This window comes from Pinus tabuliformis, chromosome 6, assembly GCF_031772625.1.
Source record: "Pinus tabuliformis cultivar Carrire ecotype Pingquan chromosome 6, CPIR1, whole genome shotgun sequence".
Taxonomy (NCBI): Eukaryota; Viridiplantae; Streptophyta; class Pinopsida; order Pinales; family Pinaceae; genus Pinus; species Pinus tabuliformis.
In genome coordinates, this window is record NC_142292.1 from 1,380,494,564 (window position 1) to 1,380,520,527 (window position 25,964).

A 25,964-nucleotide genomic window follows, 5' to 3' on the forward strand; every position below is an offset into this window, starting at 1 on the left:
GGCATAGTCCAAAGCCTGGAAATGGTGCTTTCTCTGGTACTTCCCTCTCAACGCATCCAAAAACACATCCACATCATTCAAGCCATCATAAGTGGGTAGATTTCCTACCTCTGACGACACACAGTGCAACGACCAGGTCATCATGTTATAGCTCAGCGTAGTTACTTCATGTAGCCGATTCTGCTAGCACTCTAATTCTTCATCCGAGTCTAAGGTGCAGGAACTCTCGTGATCCCATGTAATTCGTCCATCCACTGTCGGATTCACCCAATCTTGGTCTCGCGCTGTTATTTTATATATGCAGTCCAAATCATCATCGCTCTCGTAATCGTGGACTGGTTCAGTATAGCGCGATCCTTCAACAAGATCTAGGGGTACTATTACGCGAAGTGATTTCTTTTCAAATATCATCTTTCGCTTCTTTAGGTTGATTACCCCGTTCATTTCAGTAGCCCAATCAATGCCAGGGAGTGCAAGGTAGGGGTTGCTGTCATCCACAATTTCTATTACTTCAAAATCAGCCAATACGCTCACGCCTTCAATTTCTACAGTTACTCCTTGTAGTTGTCCCATGGGGATGATCTTCTGCTGATTTTCCATCTTTAATAGAATTGGAGACCACTACAGCGCGGGTCTCCCCATCCATTCCCAAGTGTGCTTCGAAAAAATGTTTGTGTCTGAACCTAGATCCAGAATAACCTGATCCATTTCATATTCTCCTATCTGCGCGGTGAGTCTCATCTCACACCCTATCCTTGCTTTATGCTTACCAATTTTCCGTACCACATGAAATTCACTTGGAGCGTTTCCGACGCATCTATTTATAAGTTCTTGTAAGCCCTTCACAGCCTTGATATTACGTAGTAGCTTCATGCAGGTCTCTAGAAAGGTCGTAAGCATAGAAGGGTCCATTTCCTGAACATGCTTATCTCGGCCCCGAGGTAGACGCTTCAATGAAGCTCTTTTTTGTTTCCATGAATGTTTCGCGTGCGCACTCCAAATCAAATTCAGCCTCCTTCGCCAGAGCTTTGCGAACCCATGTGCTATCTTCAGGTTGTTTTCCCTTATCTTCGCCCATTGCAATTCCATTTTAGAGCACTATATTCACATTTGGATCCTCTTCACGAGGCTCAGCCCTCATCATCTGCAGGTTCTGAGTCAGCTACAGTGGTACTGTGGTAGCACCCCTTTGTTGCGTATCCTCGCTATTAGTGTAGGACAGTGCTCCATCTCATGATCAAATTGAGTACAATATTTGCACGATGGATGTGTTGGGTTAGTGCATTCACGGGCATAGTGTCCTGGTCCTCCATAATTGTAACAAATCAACTGTCCCCGACCTCTGCCAGGTCCTCCTCTACCTTGGCCTCGTCCACGCCCCTAAAATCCCGTTCGCGCCATCCCAGCACTCTGGTTAGGGGGCTGTGTTTCTGCCTAAATTCTATAGGCAGGTGTTTTGTCCATCACCAATTCATAACTTCAGCAGTTGCACTCATCATGCCCTACCAACCCGTAGAAGTTGCAAAACAGTTGTTGCGGTGTTTGTACAAACTTCTGTAGCAAATGACAATTATCAGTCATATGTTTCCCTGCTACTTGACATATAGCGCACCACAACGCATGCCCCACGCTCGGTCCTTCTTGGGCTTCTATCCTCAAAGAAATTGGTCCTCCTCTTGCAATATAGTTCGCAAAGACCGGGCAGTGGTCTTTGTCATGCCCCTAACCTTTACATTTCAGGAATCATATCTCTTCGTGCGCCTCTGGTCAAACTGTTATGTCCTGCTTCAAACTTTGCATTTCGAGGCAAAGATTTTGCAACTGTGCATGGATCTACTGAACCCCAGATTCGGATCTTGCATTGGTGTTTCATGCAGTATTATTTCAATCTCCAAGGCCTCTGCTTGATTCGTAATCTTCTGTTGTGACAGTGCAACCCTTAGGTGAGGCAGGAGCGAAGCCACGAACCACTCGCGGTGCTGTCCATTCGTTAAGTTCATATTAGTTTTGCGGATTTTACACTTCAATCTTTGATCCAATTCCCAAGGTGTCTCACTTGGTTTCATCATGATTTCCTTGAACCCCACAATCGACTGCGCCTTAGATTTAAGCCTACTGACATCTTTAATCAACGCGGTCTGGATCTCTGCCACCCGACGTTTGGGTTATCATTAGAGTACTTGATGTACCAAGTTAGTGCATGATCCTGTAAAGTACTAACCAACGTTGCCTTCTTCATGTGATCTTCTGTGACACCCTGAGCTTCCCATACAACTTTTACGACGAACCAAAACTAGTCCAGGTCCTCATTTCCCAAGCCCTTAAACAAAGGCAGTTTCACTGAATTTGCCATGTTGAATTGTGGTGGAGGTGGTAGTCACGGGAACCCTTGTTTTATCAACTGAACTACACTTCCGGAGAGGCCTACCCTACTCCCTCTTTGTCACTCAAAGGAGGTGGAATCAATGGGCTATATTCAAGACCCTTTCTTTCTTCGTTCCTGTAAGTCTTTCCACTTCGCATAGCTCCTGTTATCACTCAGATTTTCCTAGAAGTTGTAAGAAGAGGAAAGGGGTTAGAGGTAACCACAAACCAATATTTTAGATACAGAATCTAGCTAATCTGTATCCAGAGAGGGCTCTCTCTTTAAGGTTTAGCTTTGTTTTGGGAGATATTAGGCTAGTTATGAAAGCTCTTGGATTTTGGTTGAGTTTGGTGAAATTCAATAGCAGAGGGGCAGAACTGAGTAGTTTAGGCCATTGGGCTAATGGAGTCAACAGAGAATGGATTAGCTGGATTTGGTTTCTCAACAAAGGATGGTTTCACAGGGCAAGATAGCTAAAACAGGGATCAAATGACAACTTGATAGGATGGGATGGACTTAAAAGAGATGAAGGGAAATTAAGAATCCATCAACATGATTTAGGAGAAAAGAAACTAAATGATCACCAGTAAAGAGAAACTAAGAATTATTTAATAAATGATCAAAATGATTAAACCAGGAAACTGGAGCAATTAAGAATTCACTGTTTGTGCTAGTTTAGAGGAAAACATCAAGAATATAAACGATTGAAAATAAATTGCACTGAAGCACTTTTTGAGTTAAGCTTTTCGTTTAAGTATTCAGATATGAAACATAATTGAAATATTTAAACAAGGGAACAGTAACACATGAGTTATAGATACTTATTTGTCCAACGTATTGCACATGAATCCTGTGAAAAGTCCTTTGTATTAATTCTTCATCCAGTCAGCCATGAAAGATTTGTCCAATCAACACTTTATTCCAAAATAATCAATTTTACAACAATGTATAAGAATCCACACCCAATACTTCGAATGGGGGTGTATTTATATAAAAAATTTACCATGAAATATCTCATAACAAAGTGAGATATAATCTGAGATGACTAACTAGAAGTTACATAAATATAGGGCCAGATGGTCTCGTTGAAAACAGAAGAGGCAAACGAATGGTTTGCTATCCCTATTCTTGAGAGTGTGCTGGAGTTAGACCCTAATATTTGGCATCTTGCTGTCCTTGGTGTAATTCTGTGCTGGCTGATCTGTTTTATCTTCCTATTGATACACTTTACCTGCATCTGATATTCTTTACCTGTATGCTCTCGGTTCATCCTCTTTACCCTTATTGACTGTGGTAAAAATCAAAATTCACCTTTTACCAAGGATAAATTACAAAATTTCAAGCATTTCTTCCCACCTTTGTGGCTGTGGTATTCTGGTTTTTTAGAGCTTTCAGAGGGTTTCATCTATTTCTGTATACCTGAAGAATGTAGGCTGAATTGGGAACAAGTGCTTTAGTTCATGCTTGACATAGAACAGGATTTCTAGGCTATCATAGAGAACTCTGCCTGTAGGGAGTGCTTTTATTCCTAATACACTTTGTCACACAGAATGAGTCGTTCTTGCAGACAAGAGCGACCTCCCTAGTATCTAATGATATCTAGTGACAAGCAAACCAATCAAATCCTATCTTTCTCTAAGTATGCAATTTATAAACAAAGGCAAACAAGTGTTTTAGGCCTACCTTGGGTCCAATGCAAGTTTGTGGAAGCCTCGCTCCTTTGATCCAAATGAGCCCACTTGTAGCGAATCTGCAAACACAAACAAGCACACAAATTAAATAGCACCTGAAAAGCCAATATCATAAAGCATACTTATCATGATGATCAAGGAATTCATGAAACAAATGACATAAGACAATTTGTTGAGAAAAATGAATTTGATTGTATTAATTCAAATCAAAGAAGAACTTTACAACCTGTGCCTTGATGCTGTACAAGCTCATCCGAGGGTCCAACAAGAAGTCTCCTCTAGTTCGACAAGTTTCACTCTCTTCCCAATGAAGCCAAAAGGTATGTGATCTCTCCTCTCAAGCTTAACTAGGAAGTCTCAATTCCACCAGCATTTACCCTAAAAGATGTTCAACTTCTAACCTCTCTAGCAACCAGCCCAATGCCTTAATTTATAGTGCAATGGAGGGAAGTTACTAGGTCCACCTTCAAAGGGATAAAGTCCTCCTTCAAAGGGATAGCTCCTCTCATCAGGGGATTATCTCCTTCTCTTTTGGGATGCATGAACCACCTAAGAGCGAACCATCCATGTCAAAATTCCTTCTAGAATCATCTAGAATTAACCCAAAGTAAGTTTTTTAGAATAAACTTGCGCCTTTTTTACTTTCACAGGGGTCCGCACCCACTCCTTTAGAGACAGAGCGGGCAGGTCCGTAGGTAACATGAACAGGGCGTGCGGGACCGCAGGCAATAGTGAGAGAAAGTGCGGAACCAGAGGTTTATTGATTTTTAAGGTCTTTCTCTCATTTTCAAAGCTTGACATGAAGATCTGAGGTTTGAGACTTGCTTAGGAGGACAATATGAATGATGATAGACCCATACTGACTGCAAATAGTCATGGTGACAACATTTTGTGTAACAGATTGCCCCCTAAAGTGCGAAGTATGTAGTAGATGAGGATTTCATTTATCATCTGGGAAGAGTGAAGTACTTTATCATTTCGAGGATCATCTTGTGGAAACCCGGTTGGAACTTGTAAAAACATTCAATGCAAAATATATATATGAGATCATATCATCGCTGAGGTAGGCATTCCCATACTCATATCAAAACTGACTAGAAAACTAACTACTGCTTTGATATAGGAATGATCTTGTAATACATCACAAGTATAGACACATGTAGACACAGTATGGACGCAACCATCTGTTTATGAATAGTCCACAGTATAATGAATACAAAATTCCTCGCAGCCTGGATGGCGGAAACTAGATCCAGGGTCTTCATTTCTACTTCCCGAAACAGTACGATTCTATCCATGCGAATGAATGTGTTGAAGTCGAACATGGTAGAAACCACTTGATTACCAGTCAATGATGTAAACTATTAACAAGTGTGAGAGAAACCACCAGTAATGTCAATGGCTCTCAAAGTACTCAGTACAATCCATGAGATGTGAATAGATGTGTTGATGTCAAACATGCCACGGAATCCTTTGATCGAAGGTCAATGATGCAACCTATCGTCAAAGGCGAGAAACCTGCCATTGAGGCATGCAGATCCCAAGGTATTAACGATTTCTAGATCATCTTTCTAGATAATGAGATGAAGTCGATAGAAAGCGATCCGTCGTAGGCAAGCCCAGAACACGAAATCATAGATCAAGTTTGAAGAAATTTAGTTGCAAGGACTGACTCAGGGATGGTCAAGATGGATGACAGATATTTTGCAAATGAATGGCTTATTTGCACTAACCTCCTAAACACATAACGACAACAGATGGTTTGGTGACAATTGACCCAAAGTTAATACCCAGAAACCGGCTGAAGACTTTCAATATGGTTTGATCAACTGTTAGGCAAATGATTTCCCAACCTAGGTGAATAAAAGTGTCATGTTCAAGAGTGGTTACAAAGTAAGACAAACAGGCTCATTTTTCTCTCTTTCCCCCCACCATTTTTGGCAAGTACCTCTTTATTTTTGACAAGCTTGAGGAGGATAACATTTGCTTGATTATAAGCTCATCCTTCGGATGAGTCCAACTTAGTTTAAATCCGAACCCTAAGAAGGAGTGGTCTGTTCCTGTTTGTAATTGAACAGGTCCTTTACTGTTAAATTTTAACGAGTCCAGTATAGGATAAACTCGGCGTTTTTCAATTTTAGAGAGTCTGAAAAAACTTAAGAAGACTCCATGGTTGTCCTTTCTCGTAAATTTATGTCTCCCAAGCCCGAAAAAGTATAAAATAATACTTGAGAGAACCACTTGATCATTACAACCAAGGAGTACTTTTCGTAATTAGTGCCTCTGATCCGAAAAATTAAAAAAGCGATTAATGACACGTCGTTTTATGACCAATATCGAATTTGAAACGACAAAAATCCGGCAATCTTTTCATGTTTTTACGGTCAGAAAAAGAGCTGTAAGTGGACCGTCTTTTTAGTTCCATTTTAACGAGTTTAAAAAGAAAAACTCGACGATCTTTTCATGTTTTAGGAGTCAGAAAAGAGCTTAAAGGTGACTCTAATGTTTTTTCGTCGAAAATCACTGATTTCGCCTGAAAAATCTGTTATCCTGAACAAAAACTCAAACATTACTCATACCTGTTTAAAATGGATAAAAATGCTGCAAAAGTTACCTTTCTAAAGTGAAACATAAAAAATTAACAACTCATTTATTCAAAAAACTTATAAAAAGGGCTTTTGTAAATTCATTTTTACCGTTTGAGTTTTGGGTGAGAAAATAGAGCTTTTGGTCAAAAACTTCCCGTGAATATTGCGGAAAATCCCTTCGTTGGAATCGAATGCCGTCTCCTCTAGGTAATCCACATCATCCTACTCTTTAATTTCATCTATTTCAAAGTTGTTTTTAGGTTTTAATTTCATTTTTTAAAGGATTTTTAGGTTAGAAACCCGCGCACGGGGGCCCGCAGGCACATCATAGGTAGCCTGCGGACCCCGACTTTTTCGCAATGGGAAAAAGTCAGGGGTTCGCACCTGCCGTGAAGGCAAGATGCGGACCCATGCACTGTCTCTAACAGAGAGGGCGCGGTCCCCGCATCAAGGGTTTTTAAACCTAAATCTCACAAAATTCACCCAAAAACTTTGCTTTTAGACATTCTAATTCACCTTTTTGTTGAATGTAGAGTATACATCATGCTTGATTGGAGAGAACGGGAGCATGAGGATGTAGATATTGCCACGATAAATCATCAACATTCGATTGATGCATTGAAGGCATGCGACTGATACAAATTTTGGGCCATACCTGGCATGAGGGCCTAGGTGGACTTCTTGTAGTGGCTGGTAGACAGGTGGAGCATACAGGACCAGTACTTCTTCATTGGTGGTCACCAGCTTGAAATGGAACCGGCAGACATATACTTTTTAACTAGTTTGCCTAAGAGAGGTGAACACTTGACTCTATTCGGGACTAGGCCAGGTGGCCAGTCTGTCGATAGCCTCCGGCAAGAGTTCTGTAACAACCAGACTAGAGGCAAAGGGATAGATATCAAAACCATATCCCTTCCTGAACTCAAGGTAATTGCGTTTACTGTTACCAGGCTTTGCGGGAGCGCAACACTACATGTAGCCATTGGATCCCAGATGCGGATGGTAGTTGACTACTTTCGAGGCACCATCTTCAACTGGTGCGATGTTGTGTTGGCTAATATAAAAGGCCAACTGACTAGAGCCAAGAACGGACAACTGAAGACCTTTGGATATGGTGCTTTAGTCGTGAGCTTTGGTCTGGAGAGGGTCCCAATGTTGGTCCCACATCACCTCACTGTTGGAGATGGACTTCCTCGAGAGCCCAAACTGATGCGATGGGTTACAGTTATGGCCCGTCATCCTGAGGAGGGGACAGATGTCGTTCGATTCACTCCTGAGTATTTCCATTGGTTGGAAAACTAGGTTTTTGCTATTCAGGACTTTCCTTATGCTGGGGTAGATTTTCGTGGTGACCCAGACATGGCTCTTCCACCAGGAGAGCAATGGGATGACTCAGGTAAAATCATTTTCAACATTTTCCTAATTTAATTTAATTTTTTTTTTTTTTCGTCCCAAAATTGATAGTAAAAGTTTCAAATGCAGATGTAGGTCCATGGCGACCAGCCGCTCTCCGGCCTTACGAGAGGAAACAACCAGCTGCAGCGGCACTAGCCCCACAGGACGAATCAGCAGAGACCTTGGCCGAATTGGAGAGCCATCTAGAGCGTTTGACAGGAGACATTCCGGAGACCGGCATAGATGACATTCCTCTTCGACTACAGCGCTATGTGATTGGGGTCCCAGGACCTTTCAGGAGGTTCCTTTGTAAGGTGGCCCGTACAGTGGTTTCTTATCGAGATCATCACCAGTGATAGGATGATCGCCTATTGTAGACACATATGACATTTTTGCTTTTTGTACTATCATTTTTGCAGATCATAAGGTTTTTTTCAACCTATGATCGAGGACGATGTATATTTTGACACAATCCTATATTATACTATATCACTATTACTGGCTTATCTTGTAAAAAATGTTATGGAATGTTTTTAAATTTACTTGTGATTATTGCAAATGTTTACTTAACATTCGAGAAGCAATTTCATCTGCTAATGCATTTAAATATCTTGGAATATGCTGATATTCAATATAGTCAAATTCACGTTCCAAGAGACGCACTCTCAAAAATAATCTCAATAACACTGGATTTCTAATGGCATATACTCTATTAAGTTGTAATACAACAAGTTCAGAATCTAACCTCACTATCAAACTTTGAATCCCAAATGAAATAGTTTCAGATAATAACTCAATCACTGCACTATACTCTGCAATGTTGTTCGTTTTTTGACCGAGGCTTACCCCATGCATAGATACCAACTCGTCAGAGGGCGAATAAATAACCCAAGCTGCAGAAGAAATGTTCCGTGTATTACGACAAGCACCATCAACAAAACCAATGTATGTTTGGAGAGGCGTCGACTTCTGCAATATCAAGAGTAAAACCAAGATAAGCAGGAATAATGACGAAAAACACTCTCTAAGCTAAGCACACTTTTTAAACTAAAACACACAAGCTAGAAAGAAAACTAACCTAACTAAAGATCTCCACACCCATTTTTAAGCATAATACCTCTTCAGGTAAAGACCATTTCTGGGTTTACCTAAAGAGACCTCGTCAAAGTCTACCAATTCATAAGCTCCTTTTGCCAGCTTTCGCTTGACAACATAAGGACCATGCCACATAGGTACGAATTTTCCAGTGCCTAATTTATCATTTGCTTGATCGTACAATAAGACTAGGTCTCCTTCCGAAAAATTTCGAGGGTAACATTTCGATCATACTGAGCTTTAATACGTTTGGCATGAGTTTCGATCGCCAATGCAGCATCACGTCAATTGTCATCTAGCTGAGCCAAGTATACCAAACGTTTTTCCTCTTCGGAAGTGGCTGGAAGTAATTCGATGGCCATTTGCAATGACAGGATTTCGCATTCAATGGGTAACACAACTTCCAGACCATAAACTAGTTGGAAAGGAGTGAACCCTGTTGACGTTTTTACTGAGGTTCGATACGCCCAAAGCACTGAAAATAGCATGTTATGCCAATTCGACCTATGAATCCCAATGATTTGTCGGATCATGATGACTAGAACTTTGTTGATGGCTTCAACCAGACCATTAGCTTGTGGATAATATGGAGTTGAACTATCGTGACGCAAGCCAAGCTGGCCTGTAAGTTCAGTCATCATAACGTTTCGAAAATGATGCCCATGATCAGTGATAATCGCTTGTGGAACACCAAACCTAGCAATTATATGATTGAACATGAAAATCGCAGCTGTTTTTGCCGTCTGCCTCAAATGTAGGCATCGCCTTGGCCCACTTGGTAAAATAATCTACCGCAAGGATGATATACGCATGCCCCCCCGCCGAGTGAGGGTTACATGTAATAAAATCGATACCCCATTTCACAAAAGGACCGATGGAAATTATAGGGTGGAGAGGAGCAGGTGGAGCGCACATCTTTCGATAAAAAATTTGGCAGTTGTGGCATTTTTGGACCGCGTTAATACAATCTTTAAACAAAGACGGCCAGAAGTAGCCAGCGCGCAATATCTTTTGGGCTGTGGCAAACCCAGACATATGACCGCCACATGCTCCAGAGTGACAGTCATTTAGAACCCTTTCAGCTTCCTCATGAGTTAAACAACGTTGAAAAACAGAGTCCGCCCCATGACGATAAAGAGTATCTCCAATAATTCTGAATTGTTGGGACTGGAATCGTATTTTTCGATGTTCTGACCTTGAAATTTCTGGCCGAAAGGATTGGGTCTGGAGATAAACGATGATATCCCCATACCATGGATCTAAAGTGCTGATTAGAAACAAGGATTCGTCCGCAATGGGCTCCTCCACCACAGTTTCCGTGTCAGCACGCAGGAAGTCACACATTAACTCCGCAAAAACTAAAGATTTCTTCGACTTAGACTTTTCAAATTCCAAGTCGAACTCCTGCAGGATCACAATCCATTTGGAGTACTTGCCCCCTAGAAATTGCTTGGTCAAAATATAGATCATAGGGTTGCAATCAGAAATTACTGTAGTTTTACGTAGTAAAATGTAATGACGAAAACGTTGGACAGCTTGAACAGCTGCCAATGCCAATTTCTCCACATGTGAGTATTTTAGCTCAGTTGGATTTAAAGTTTGACTAAGGTAATATATCACATGTTCAGTACCGAATTCATCTTCCTGAACTAACACCATTCCAATGGTGGAATGGGAGGCGACGAGATACAAGAAGTAGCCCTGGTTGTAGTTGGGAGGATGCAATAACAGTACATGGGTCAACGCGTGTTTTAGTGCATCAAAAGATTTATCAGCTATCTCATCCCAAAAGAATGGAGTATTCTGTTTCAACAACCGGGTAAAACCCTTTGTGATCTCGGCGTAGTTAGGAATGAATCGATGTAAAAAGTTTGCTTTCCCTTGCAAACTTTGGAGTTGGCGAAGACTCAAAGGAGGAGGCAATTTGACAATAGCTTCAACCTTCGAGGGATCGACGCGAATGCTGACTTTCGAAACAACAAACCCCAGTAACCGACCCGTTTCTATATAGAAAACACACTTGTGTGGATTCAACCTAATCCGATAATGCCTACACCTCATAAATATTGCTCGTAAATGGATGAGATGATCAGCTCGATGTAATGAATGAGTAGGTAAATCATCGAGATAGGGTTGCACAATGTGCTTGATGTCATGAAACGCATAAGACATGGCCCTTTGAAAAGTTGCCCCGGCGTTCTTGAGCCCAAAAGGTAATTTGCAATAAGCAAATGTCCCCCATGGACAAATGAAAGCCGTTTTTGGTTGATCAGCAGGTAGAATATTGATTTGATTGTATCCAGAAAAACCATCCATGAAGGAGAATATTTCACTGCCGGCACAATCATCAATGATTTGATCGATATAGGGAGTTGGGTAATTGTCTTTTGGACAGGCTCGATTAATGTCCCTATAATCGATACATATTCTTATTGTCCCTTGCTTTTTGTTAACAGGAACAATATTCGATACCCAATCCGTTAACAAAATTGGATAAATGAAACCTGCTTTGAGTAATTTTTCAACTTCTGCTTTAATAGCAGCAACTTTTCTCGGATGGATCTAACGCAAACGTTGCCGGACGGGTTTAGCATCCGGGTAAGTTTTGATTTCATGAACAACAGTTGCGGGGTCAATTCCTGGCATTTCCTCATATGACCAGGCAAACACGTCGCGACATTCTTGAAATAGGGCCTTATATGTTTGAATTTCATCTTCGTACAAGAGGCACCTATATGAATGTTTTCAACAATTCCAGGCTTAACCGAAATATCAATAGGAATAGTTCGAGAAATATTTCCCAAATTTAACTATGAATCAGGATTTTTCATTGGATTCTGAGGTTCCTTGACATATTCAGTCATAAAAATAGATGAAAAATCATTTTCAAAACGATCACTCTCGGGTAAAAATGAAGATCTATGATGAAGATCTTCCCATGGTAAATCATCGACACATAGGATTTCATGAATTTGCTTATCAGTGTGAACAAGTTCGGAAAACGTTGTTGAATCCGAGTTTGATGTTGAAAGTGACTCCTCATGGACCACATTCATTAAGTCAATTTTGGTTGAAGATGGGTCAGAAAACAACTGCACGACCTAATACACAAGTTCATATGGACTCAAAGGCATAACATCACCAAATGAGTCTATCTCAGATTCGGAAGGTACGATCCAAGGATCATCATAAACAATGGTATCTGATGAAATCATATGAATGGTTGCAGTAGAAGACGATGCGTTGATAGGAGGAAAAAGGAAAGTTCCCAGTAAACCAGAATCTTTAACTAGTCCTACTCCAACATCCTTATACGGGATAGTTGTTTTGTCGACATGCTGAATAATTTCAGAAGAGGTTGGGTTGGATGAAAAGTAAGTCAGCTGGTCTATAGTTACGATCTTTCCATTAGGAGGGAACTTTATAAGCCGAAAGACCGATGAAACGACAACTGTCATAGTGTAAGACCAACTACGACCCTAGAGAAGGTTGTAATCTAGAGGGGCATCAACCACCTCCACATCTAGATTAACAGTTTTGCCTTCAACCCCTATAAGTAAATCCTGTAGAATGCCAAAAGGATGAAACCCACGGCCATCAAAGGCCTTTAGAATCGTCGGGGATTGATTTAGCGAAGGAGAACCAAGCGATCTCCAACACTGTATCGACATAATATACGTTGAGGCTCCCTCATCAATCACAGTCCTATAACAAGGTCTGTTTTTGACTAACACTGGGATCTGGAAAGCCATTTGATGAGGTAAGCGCGATGTACTATTTTCTAGATAAAAAATTATAAGGTTCAAGTCCTGAATGTTAGCAGCTCCTATAGCCAACAATAGTAATTTACGATGTGCTAGACATGATTGCAGCACTTCCAAAGCTGACATTGCTGAAGGTGAAACATCCAAATCTTCAACAATGTTATAGTTTTGAGCCGCTCTCGCATGTGGATTGAAAGCTGACTTTCGAAGTATACCCTTGGCGGGCGGTTTGATTACTAAGTCTGGGTTAGGTTTCTCGATCTGTAGTGGATCGGAACCGAGAGTTGAAGTTGATGGGTTTGAATGAGAAGATTCTGCTTCTTTACCATCAACAGGACTTTTACTACCATAATCATGTGATCGAGTCACAATCCTAACATGGGACATCATCATTATGGGTTCTTCGGAGGCATTTGAGGAAGAACCTATCACCTTACTGTCTTGACTTGGAAAAGGATCCTTCAAAACAGTAGGCGTTTGGGAACCTTTGACAATTTTCGCAACCTTTGCACGATGAGGGCAATATCTTGTAAAATGATCTTCATCACAAATGAGACAAGGATAACGAGGTTTGCGTTTCTCATCATTTGATTCCGCTTTTTCTGGTTTCTCTTTCGAATTTTTATCCGTTTTATTTTTCTTCTTCCCTTTCTTCTTACAGCTGGATTTTGATTTGGCTGTAGATGACTCTACAACATGAATATCGGCGGAAATTTCTGCGGAAGAATCTCCTGTTGGGGAATCTGGTAAAGTTATGATAGGAGAAGAATTATTGGAAGATTTCTTCTTACTTTTGGTATTAACCGTACCAATCATACCATCAGCGGCATGAGACCCTGAAGGAGCTGCAACGATTTGATTTTGTTTAGGAAGATCAGGGATTTTCTCGTGTAACGTACCTGACTGCGTATAAACTAAGTCAAGGTACTGATCTTGAGCAATTACTTGCTCTTCAGTAACGACTCCGGCCTTAGCTACATCCTCAGTGATCTTCAGCAACAAAGATTTTACAAACCATTCAGCTAAGATCTGATCCGAGATAAAAACTTTCACTAAACGTCGTCGACGTCTCCATTCATGAATGTGATTTGAAATGTAGGTGGATGTTGACTGCTTTAATGAAGTTAATAATTCCGTGCCATTGTCATATCTGATTGGCAACTGAAAATGAGTTAAAAACGAAGTAGATAACTGACTAAAGTTATAAAAAGTTGTTCACGGTAACTCAATGTACCACTTGGCTGCAAGACCAATTAGAGTGTGCTGGAAAAGCCTTAAATGGATTGAATAATTTGAAATGGAATTTGATGCACACCAGAGGTGATAAGTCATCACATGGTTCGACGGGTCCTCTCCTGATTTGCCTTCAAACTTAGGAATATCACTAGACAACTTATTCGACATTGGCGGCCAAAACGGAAGAGAGTTAATTGGATCGTTTTTAAGGCGCGACAAGTCAGGCAAGTCCAAAGTTGCAATAAATAGTAACTGGCGATTAGGGTCCCTAAAACTCTGGGTCATGAGACCAGCCCCAGGAGGAGGATATCCAGGATAACTAGGTATTGGAATTGAATTTGGGATATTATATCCTCCCGGAAAACCAGGATTAACCGAACCATACTGGGGTTGTTGAGGTTGTTGATATGTATACCCAGGGTACAATTGATACTGATAGACTGGCTGCTGCACAACAGGACCGAATTGGTATTGTCCCTGGTACGGTTGATAAGTAAATTGAGGTTGACTTGTGACAACTGTACTTGGACCAGGTTTCCCTACAGGCATTTGAACCGAAGTCTGAATCGTGGATCCAGACTGAGGTAAATATGTCTAAGGAGTTGATACAGGGACAATAGAAATCAGAGCTGTCGATACTCCAGAAGTAGGTGGGGTAGATTGAACAGATGTTGCAGCAGTCGTTTGAGGCGGAGTACGAGGCGTACTAGGCCCAGACTGAGAAACTATAGAAGGTGCAGAAGTTTGAATAGTAGACTGGACAGGTTGCTGGGGTGAACCAGAAACCAAGGGTTGTCCAGTTTGAGATGACAACTGTACATTCGGTTGCAAGACCTGTTGAGTTTGAGATGGATCCCACACTAAGTTCATTCCGGGGTACAGACCCATAACAGGTTGAGAATATTGAGGACCATAACCGGGTTGAGGGTAGGGTTGATAATTCAAAGGTACATTTCCAGCTCCTTGGACATATGATTGACTGGAAGGTGGTTGGAAACCTTGGGTTGGGTACTGACCTTGAGGTTGATAACCTTGAGGCACGTACTGATACTGGGGTTGACCTTGAGGTACATATTGATACTGGGGTTGACCTTGAGGTACATATTGAGTCTGGGGTTGACCTTGAGGAACGTACTGTCCCGTAGGTATGTACTGTCCTTGAGGTTGCCCCCCAGGCACAAATTGGGTACCTTGAGGTTGCCCCCCAGGCGATAATTGAGGACTTTGTGGCTGCCCCCCAAGTGGTAACTTGCCACCTTGAGGTTGAGGATTAGGAATAGTACCTGACATCATGAGAATATCTTCTACACTCAACGGCTTAGTTCCATTATTTCCAGTTAATAACCCTTTTTCAATAGGTTGAGGAGATGCTCCCCAAAAAGTACCAGTAAGTGACTGATACCCAGAGGAAACAGAAGGACCGCCGTACAAAAAGGTTTCTGGAGATTGAGAAAACATGAACGACTGTATTGACATATTTAACGGAGGATAGTAACCCCTAGGTGTTGGGTGAAAATGAATATGAGGTGGTGAAAAACTTAGTCCCGGGTTTTCCAAAGAAATGGTCAATGAAAGATACCAAGCGCTGCTCCTAGGTGGACTGTAAAAGATCGATTCACGCTCCCTAAGTTCTATAACAGGTTGATTTTCAGGGATAGGGATACCTTCTTCTTCTGGAGTAGCAAGTTTTTCAATAGCTATAAGTCTAGAAGGAAGATTTTGGGTAATTATTCTTTCTACCCTGGGTGAACTAGGACCACTAGAAGATGGAGAGGCAAATCTCGATGTTGGCGTAGCAGCAAATTCAGTTTTAGGTTCGGATATATCAGGTTCCTCACCTAAATCACTAGTAGATGAAAAACTACCAGTAACTTCGGAAACATAAACAGATTATGGATTATAATCTGCTACTAAAGCTTGATAATCAGGATGTACCACCAAAGAAGATTCTCCTTCTTCAGGTGACCCAACTCTACTGTCTCTAGGAGTTACAAGGGCTCGTAACCCTTCAGGCTAGCTCGGTGAAAACTCAGGAGGTTGGCCCCGAAGTCTACGGGACTTCCTAGGTAATTCAGCCACGATTAAATATTTTAACTACTTCACACGCAAACAAAGAAAAATCTCAATGAAAACCACCTAAAGCTTCTAAAGAACCAATCAATTTTGAATCACACACCTAAATAATCTAGGAGATCAAACCACACACAAACAGTAACTTTCCGTACTGAAAACACTAGTTGGTGATGAAATCCAACGTCGCAGAGTTCAATACAGAAATGGCGGTTGGAATAGTTACCCCGACAACTTGCTTAATGAATAGACTGGCACAAGTTTCTCCACTAAACCGTCTCGAGTGAAGAGAACCCCCAGAAAATCCAAGTGAGTCTAGCCGACGTCTGCTCCAGGTACAGTGGGATCTTCCCGCCACCGTCACCTTAGGAAAGGATCCTATAGAATATGGTCACTATGGTTACCAACAGAAACAAATATACCTGGGGGAACAGTCTACGATCCGATACGCACGCAAGGGCAGAGTAACAAGCTCAATCCCCTTGAAGGATCCTTGACATAATCCAAGGTTTACCAATAAGTGACCCCAGGCTCCTCGACAATGGTTAATCCGAGGTTTACTGTTTTTAATACGTGAATATCTGGCGTCGTTCCCAATGAGGAAGGATTTATTCCCACACTGGTTCGGACACGATCTCGTGCTTCTCCTTTAAGAGGAGCTTTCCCAGAGCATAGATGTAAAAATTGGATTTTTCTCCTACTGCAAGATACAACTACTTGTTTGTTTTACTGTCTTGGAGAGTTAATTACTCCCTACCCCAAGATACTAGCCTAAGCTATGTTGGTGTAATAGAGCCCTAGAAATAAAAAGATTACTAGATAGATTTTACTTTAAGCGTTATTTTTATTGGTTTTTCTTTAAGTCAAGAGGTGCGGAGATGAAACTTATGGTGTGAAGACTCGACTCGAAATCACTAAAAAATGCACTTAAGATGATAAGCAATCTTTTCCCTTCAATGAATTTCTAGCTAGGAAAGAGTTTGAGAATGCAAATGCTTGTAAACACAAATCTTTTCCTTAACAAACAAATCAAAAGAAGATCTTTTTGTCTTTTCCAATGCACTCAAAACGAGACAACTAGTTATATTCACAAAAAATTCCCTTTTCTTTCAAACACTCAAATACTACAAAAACAAACTTTTTCCAAAAGAGATTTTTTATTTTTAAATTTTCATAAAACACTCAAAACTATGGAAAAATCTAATCTTGAGATCTATAAATTATAAAAAACTATTTGAAGTAAAAGCTTACAAGATTTCTTTTCAAGGATGTTTTACTTAGCTATAAGCAAACTAAGGACTAATTTGTCCAGAATCACAAATCAGTCAAAAAACAACCAATTTTTTTTTTCTTTTCTAAAAATGAAATCCAAAACTTTTAACACAAGTCTTTTCGAAGTTTCGCAAAGAGAAACACAAGATGGATTCCTCAACAAAGGTAGATTTTGCAAATGGTCAGACTCATAAGAAGGCCAGTAAAAACCAAGGTGATCTAAGGCTTCTAAGGCTTCTAAGCTTTGAGCTACTACAAGACCAAAATGAAAACCAAGCCCAGCAACCAAAACTTCTAGGAATTTCACCTAAAACCCTAACACCGATGGAATTAACCTAAGAAAAGTTCCTGACAAGTCACATGCAGGTCGGGGCAGGGGATAACAACACCTAAACAAAAACTAAGCTGAGTGAAAGAGAAAATATTAAGTTTTCCAAAATTTTGACAGGGTCCGCAGGCCCGCAGTTCACACAGGTGCAGTACCGCTCTGTGTGAAAAGCAAAAGTGCGGATAGGTCCGCACTGTGTTGCAAGCCGAGGGTGCGGTCCTCTCCCAAAAGTATGAAAAACAAAAAATAATCCAAGATCTACTAAATCTACCCAATTCCACACACAACAAGCCAAAAACAGAAACAAAAACACAGTTTCTCAGGTCAAAGTAAAAGCAAGGAAAAAATCAAGTCCCCAGCGGAGTCGCCATTTTGTCACACGGAATGAGTCGTTCTTGCGGACAAGATCGACCTCCCTAGTATCTAATGATATCTAGTGACAAGCAAGCCAATCAAATCCTATCTTTCTCTAAGTATGCAATTTATAAACAAAGGCAAACAAGTGTTTTAGGCCTACCTTGGGTCCAATGCAAGTTTGTGGAAGCCTCGCTCCTTTGATCCAAATGAGCTCCCTTGTAGCGAATCTGCAAACACAAACAAGCACACAAATTAAATAGCACCTGAAAAGCTAATATCATAAATCATACTTATCATGATGATCAAGGAATTCATGAATCAAATGACATAAGACAATTTGTTGAGAAAAATGAATCTGATTGTATTAATTCAAATCAAAGAAGAACTTTACAACCTGTGCCTTGATGTTGTACAAGCTCATCCCAGGGTCCAACAAGAAGTATCCTCTACTTTGACAAGTTTTACTCTCTTCCCAATGGAGCCAAAAGGTATGCGATCTCTCCTCTCAAGCTTAACTAGAAAGTCTCAATTCCACCAGCATTTACCCTAAAAAATGTTCAGCTTCTAACCTCTCTAGCAACCAGCCCAATGCCTTAATTTATAGTGCAATGGAGGGAAGTTACTAGGTCCACCTTCAAAGGGATAAAGTCCTCCTTCAAAGGGATAGCTCCTCTCATCAAGGGATTAGCTCCTTCTCTTTTGGGATGCATGAACCACCTAAGAGCGAACCATCCACGTCAAAATTCCTTCTAGAATCATCTAGAATTAACCCAAAGTGAGTTTTTTAGAATAAACTTGCGCCTTTTTGACTTTTACAGGGGTCCGCACCCACTCCTTTAGAGACAGAGCGGGCAGGTCCGCAGGTAACATGAACAGGGGGTGCGGGACCGCAGGCAATAATGAGAGAAAGTGCAGAACCAAAGGTTTATTGATTTTTAAGGTCTTTCTCTCATTTTCAAAGCTTGACATGAAGAGCTGAGGTTTGAGACTTGCTTAGGAGGACAATATGAATGATGATAAACCCATACTGACTGCAAATAGTCATGGTGACAATATTTTGTGTAACACACTTGTTGATGAACTTGCTTGGTTGCCTGCATATTGATTCAACTTCTCCATATAGTCTATGTGGCTCATTAATTTGTCATTAACCACTAAAGGACTAGGCAACCCTTTGCTCTGCTAAATGGCAAATTTTTCCATAAAAGCATTAACTTCTGCCTGCATGTCATGGCATCTTCTTTCTAAATTTTGCATCAAAGTTCTTTTGGTTAATACCCTTTTGATTTCTTATATGGTCTCTATTCTGTCTTTAATGCCAAGTTCTTCAAACTGGTACTTATTCTTAGTATTCAAAAAATTTCTGAGCCTGTTGGCTTCCTCAGGCATTCTTCCTAATTCTGCTCTTGTCCTTTAAACTTCTTCTTGGGCTGCCTTTATTAGATCAATTTGCTCAAAAATTATTTGGATGGATGGCCAAACATCATTTATTGATTGAGTGATGTTGGCCCAAAGAATTTTCCTAATTTCTGCCAGAGGCTTGTCAAAAGTAAGATCCTTTTCTAATGATTTCACTTTGTTTTCCAATCCTTTAATCTCTCTTGTCTTTTCTGCAACACTTATCTTTGAGAGATCATACCTTTGCTCTAAATTGGTATACTACTCTTTCACCTTATTTAGCTCTGAAACTTGCAGTTTCATGTCCTCCATTGACTTTATTAGTTCCTCTGTGCTCAAATTGGCAGTGCTGCCCTGTGCTAGTTCTGCTGTTCCTGCTGTTGTTGTACCTGTGACCACCTCTGCTATGGCTGCTGGAATGTTTGGTGCCAGTGCTATCCCAAGTGTAGAAGGGACTGCTGTTGAGACTACTGGTATCACATCGGGAGGCTGAGAGGTCGACTCTCCCTGCTTGTCCTTCAATGCTTTTTCTAGTTCTTGCTCAGTCTCATTCAGTCGTTCATTAAGTTTTAAGAGTAAATCCATCATCTCTTCTTTAGATTTTTGATTTATGATCCACAACAGCAGTATCTTCATCTTTCTTTTTGATTAATGCTTCTACACCCTTCACATCTTTGGGATCATGTCCCAATCCAATAATTATTTCTTCTAAAAACCTTATTCTGTTATCTTTGGCCTGGGAGGAGGCTTTCTTTAGGTGTAGATGGGCAGTTGTGTTATCCAAAGAATTTTGTAACCTATGGGCCATCATTGCCTTACCAATCAAGGTTGAATAAATCATTTCTCCAGTTTTTTTACGCAATTCAATCTGATCCATAGGATGAATATCCTTTGCCATGACCTCCAAAGTTGTTCTGAGATAATCTGCTGCTGATTTTAGCTGTTGCACCTTTGGTTTGAAATAACTCATTATCATTTTGCCTTCTTTGATGTCATAGGTTGACATCAATCTCTGTTGATTTGTAGGGGCCATTTTCAAATATTGATTATAAAATTGAAGCCTCAATGGATCATTCCTGGCTTTTATTTATGTAAAAGTTTTCTTGATATCTGAGGCATCTTTCCCTGGTGGCCTGAAAGACGATACCTCTTCACTTTGTTGTCTTTTTAGCTCTTGTCTTTGTGAGCTAGTGGATGTTCCCCCAGCTGGAAAAGTTTGCTGGCTATATACACTTTCTTCCCTCTGACTATCTGTAGTCTCTTCAACAAATTCCTCCTGTGAAATGGGATTTAGTCTTTGCCTTTTTGTTCCAAGCTGTCCTGAAGGTCCACTGGTAGGGTAGTAGTTTCCCTATCTCTCTTTTTGTTTCTTTCCTCATTTAGAGGAGTTTGCAAAACTGGAGGTTCTCCCACATTGCCCTGAATGGGAGGAGTATGTATTTGGGCCTATTCTTTGGAAGTTTCAGGCTTCTTAGACATTGTAGACTGTTCTGTGGTCTCTAATTCCTTGTCTTTTGATGTTCCTGTGGCTGGTATGCTGGTTTCCTGTGAAGGTTGCTGAGAGGTTCCAACAATGGATGCACCAATTGCCGATCTTTGTACCTGCCGAAAAGAATCCAGGTCAAGTGTTTTCTCAAGATCTCTCATAACATTCTCAAAATTGACCTGTTCACTATCATTTTCTACTAGGGTCCCTTCCCTCCATTCATCCATATTTGCAAATTGTTCAATCTCTGGAATCCTATGGTGAATGTATGGTGACAATATATTCTTCATTCTTCTATTACATATAAAGCTATTAGGATCATATGGTATCCACCAAAGACTCTTTTGTAACTTAAGATGATCTTCTAAAATTATTTCTACTTCTCTCCATGCTTCCCTAGTGTTGCAGACAAAAGGGCCTAACTGATTCTTGATTCTAAGCTGAGCTTTCTTCTTGGCATTATAAAAATGAACCAAGTCTGAATTTATCATTTGCCTGAAGTATTCCAATGCAAACAGTCTCATTGGAACATACTTTGGTAGTTTAAAAGGGCAGAGCTCACACCCATAAATCCTGATTTCTGTATGTTTCTTGTATAGGTACCAATCACCTATTTTGTATTGCTTGGAGAGTTGGAGGATCTTCTTTATATCACCACTGATCCTAGGAGGGGAAACTCCTGTCAATAAGGTGGTTGCTGGATGCACAAATAGATCAATGAACTCATTGTAGGTGTAAGGGGTCTCAAGGGATTTATGGAAAATGGGACTCCAAAAGATAACAGACCTTGGATTTCCTTTGGTGTCAAGTTTCTTGACATGGAAAGGGAAGTTATCTAACTGATAATACAACATAAGATGATAGATGAAAGTGGTGTATTTGAAGACTCCTTCATTGTCCAGTCTCAGGAATTGGTCATGAATTTTATTGGCAATATAGGAGGCATAGTCATATTTAACAGCAGGGGGCTGTCCAGGAGTAAAGATTGACAATAACACTAGGGTTACCTCATCAACATATTCACTAGTGTTAAATCCCATAACTAAAGATATCATATCCACTATAAGTCTTCCCATATCTGTGAAGAAGGTCTGTCCATAAGGGGGTGTTTCTAACATGAAGGTCTGATAGAGGTGAATGAGTTCTGATTGTGGTAATTTAGTATATTTCTCAAGTAAATATCCCATAGAAAGGGGAGTGAGAGCTTGACCAGGGGAAAATTGCAACATTTCATTAAATGATGCAGCTATTATGGGGAATAGGACTGTTTGACTTGGGGACATAACAACTCTTCGGTTAGAATCATAATTGGCACAACATTGATGAATTATATCAGGGAAAACATGGATCGAGGGGAGAAAATATCTGGGAAGGTTGGATTCCCACAGTCGCAGGACGTCTGAGCCATTTAGGTAGTTGTCTCTGGCTTGGAAAAAGGCCTTAAGGTGATTTTGGTTAGTGGATAGGTCTTTTATTTTGAAGTCTTTATCTGCAAGAGGCAGATAGTCTTGGTCCTTATGAGGGGCATTGATTGGTGCGACATTCAAAACAGTGGGGGTTTCCATTTCTGGTTCTTGTGGATTCAGAAAGGAATTTGGGTTTTCTGTGAAAAATGGGCAAAATAGTAGGTGTGGGGACTTATATGGCAAAACACAGACTGAATTAGAAGTGAATTTGGCTTTTCTCTATGGAATGTACAATGTAAAACCAAAACTTGCAGGGTTTCGGTGGAAATTGGATAAATACCTGTATTGGGGAAGTGAACAGTGCAATGACAGGATGGATAACAGGTTCCAGGTTGCGTCGCTGCAAGTTTCTTAACCAGGTGGTGGTTGGAAAGCTTGTATAGTTGACCTCGACATTCTTTTCATGGGAACACAGTTTGCCGTATGAAACAATGAAAACAACATTTCGTCGGTTTTATTCACAAAGTCAAGGTTGGCAGGGGTTTTTTGTTATTCGGGCAGATGATGTGTGCGGGAAAAGACGTTTTGTCATATGCGGAGGGCGGTAAGAGGTATGGTGTCGCACCGCTTTTGGGGTTGGGCAGTATTCGGCCGAGAGCCAACTATTCCACTGGTCGCTTGACGCATGGCAGAGGTACGAGGTGGAAACCGCTTGGTGATCGCGATATGGATAATGATCGTTGAATGAGGGAAGCGCGATCGGACGACTGACGGGAGGCGCGATCAGACGGGTTTTAATATGAGAAGGCCCGAAACAATTAAAAATTAATTGATCGAATCTGGGGTTATGTGATTGGTTGGGGGGTTCTTAATTAACCGTGAGGGTTAATTAATCCTGATTAATGCAGCAGAGGATTGGGCTGTTAACTAGTTACGGGTTAACTAGTTAATCCCAGTTAAAACACACTTATGGTTATAATTAACCAAAGGGGCGGGATATATAACATTTTGAGATGTTTATATATATTTACATATTACGGGAAAGGGTGAAATTGTGTGGGATTTATATAATACATAGGTTAATAGTTAATATGACAATGTAATGAAAAGCACCAAGTAAAACATTACTATTGTGTATTTAACTTAGGCTTAATGTGGAAAAAGGGGTTTTTATGTAATATTGTGAATTTTTCCTAAGTAAAATCTTATGAATGTGAATGAATGGTTTATGGATGATTCTAATTACTTGGGCATTTTAAATTATTGGGCCAAGGGTCCGGTCCCTCCAGAAGTCAGAGAAATGCTCTGAGCCCCTCCAATTTAGCAAATACCTTAGTGCTTAGGGGAAATTAGTGAATAATTAGGGAAAATGAGAAGGGGAGTTAATCATTATGACTTTGCTTTGCTTGTGATGTCTTCAATGTAGTGTATGCCTTGGCCTTGCAATGAAAAATGAAAGATTAACACATTTAGAGACATTATTCATCACATGTATCATTCTGCAACATCATCTACCTACCCTACCTACTTTAACCTAGCATTTTTTCCTTCTTTATTTGGGTGCACTTAGACTGGCAAACCCTTATCAAATCTTCCTTTTCTTTTACATGGCAAGCCTACCTAAGTCTACACTTATTACATCCAAGGGCTCAGATTAAACTATTGAGCTCCTTTTATTTACTCTACCTATCTACTTATCTGCCAAGATTACACTATTTGGTCAGATATTTATTCTCTATTTCTACAACATGAAATTGAAAAATGAATTATCCAAGTTTAAACAGTTTGACTATTCATAAATTGTGGCATAAGTAACAAGCTGCACACAATTTGTTTATTACATAAAATGAAAAAGTAGTGGCATTTAGACTTGCACACTTTCCTGGTCTCTTTTGTTTGGGGTTCATTTTCTTTCATTTTTTGACCATCTTTTATTCTTTTTACCCTTTGATTTTTCTTTTAGGGTATACCCTCTTTACATTTTTTAATTTTTTTGATTTTTTGAAAATATGGAAAACCTTTGCAACAAGTAAAGGTATGAACATATTACATAGCTCATCAAGTCAATCATGACATATGACACCTATTGGTATAGGGGCCTAACAGCTCCAAACATAAAGGTAGCTGCATAACCCATTTTTCACATAATAACATCTTAATACAAGTATTTAAAGACTTCAAGTACTTACCTCACAGACCTTTGAAAAAGCACCGCTCCACTTCATTGTAACTGATTGAGGTATCGACCGCAAATTCTGTCACAAACCCCCCTATGATACGATTGAGCCAATGATCGATAGCGCGGATGATCTTATCCTCAGAGGCTTGCAGTCTCTGTACTAACTTCGGGGTCCAGATAATAGGACCATCAAGCCCCCACCTTCCTTGGTTATCTGTTAGCTTCACAATCCACTTGTATAAATCAACTGGAAAGGAACAAAAAAAGATCTCATGGATTTCTGTATATAGGTACCTGTCCAACGACCGTTCCTTTGTTAGCCGTGGATTTTTTTCTCTTGCGTCGTGAATTCGTGGATCTTCGTATCCAACTAGTTTTCGACCTCTTTCTTAGTTAGATTCCAGTGATACGACATCACATATCTCTTATGTAGATTCCGGTCCCAGCAACGGAACCATTTGTTGGATTTGTGGGGCCTGACCCAGGTTCAACGTTAGTTAGCCATACAAATCCATACACAACTGGCTCTTTCGGCATCAGCCTATGGAGCGCAGACCGCAGTCTCACCCGAAGTAGTATGGGGGGATGCTGGAACCAAGTTTTTGCACCCTGAGATGGTCGTGATGTCGGTTTATAACCTCTTCCCCTACTTTTGCACAGGTCGCTAAGCCTTAGGGCTCTGTCAGTCTACCTTTTATTCCGCCCTTCATTACCTCTGCAAAGGTGTACAATTGACCTTCGCGTAGCCTTAACCCGTGGTCCATGTACTTTAGTGCAGTTATGACAATGTATTGTATTGGTTCCCAAGTTATCTTCGGTGTTTTATTTACCTTACTAATTTATCACAGTTAGTGCTGCGTAAAATGATATCCTTACTTGCGTTCAATTAACTGATATAATCACATATATTCGTGCATCAAATAAACATTGTAAATTAAACCCTAAACACAATATAATCATATGCATTAACAGGAACTAAATACATAGAATTTGCAGAATACTTCTCTTTATTGATATCTTCCAGTTTAATACAGACTCTATCCGCCCTGTGCGCATAGCTACAGGGGTCCGCGCACTTAGCTGCGGACTTCCACCCTAGGCCTCTATGCACTCAGCTGCAGAGCCTCTACCTACGCTAAGACCCGAGAACACCTTGGCTACTTTCTTCCTTCCTTAACTCAACTCTTCTCTACTTAGAGCTTACTTACTTAGCTCCTTTTTATACAATCCCATGGTTCGCAGACCATGGGTAGGTCTTTGCAGCCGACTTGACACTTTACAAAATAAGGGCGGACAACCCTTTATGACTCTTGACATCTTTGCGCTCTGCAACC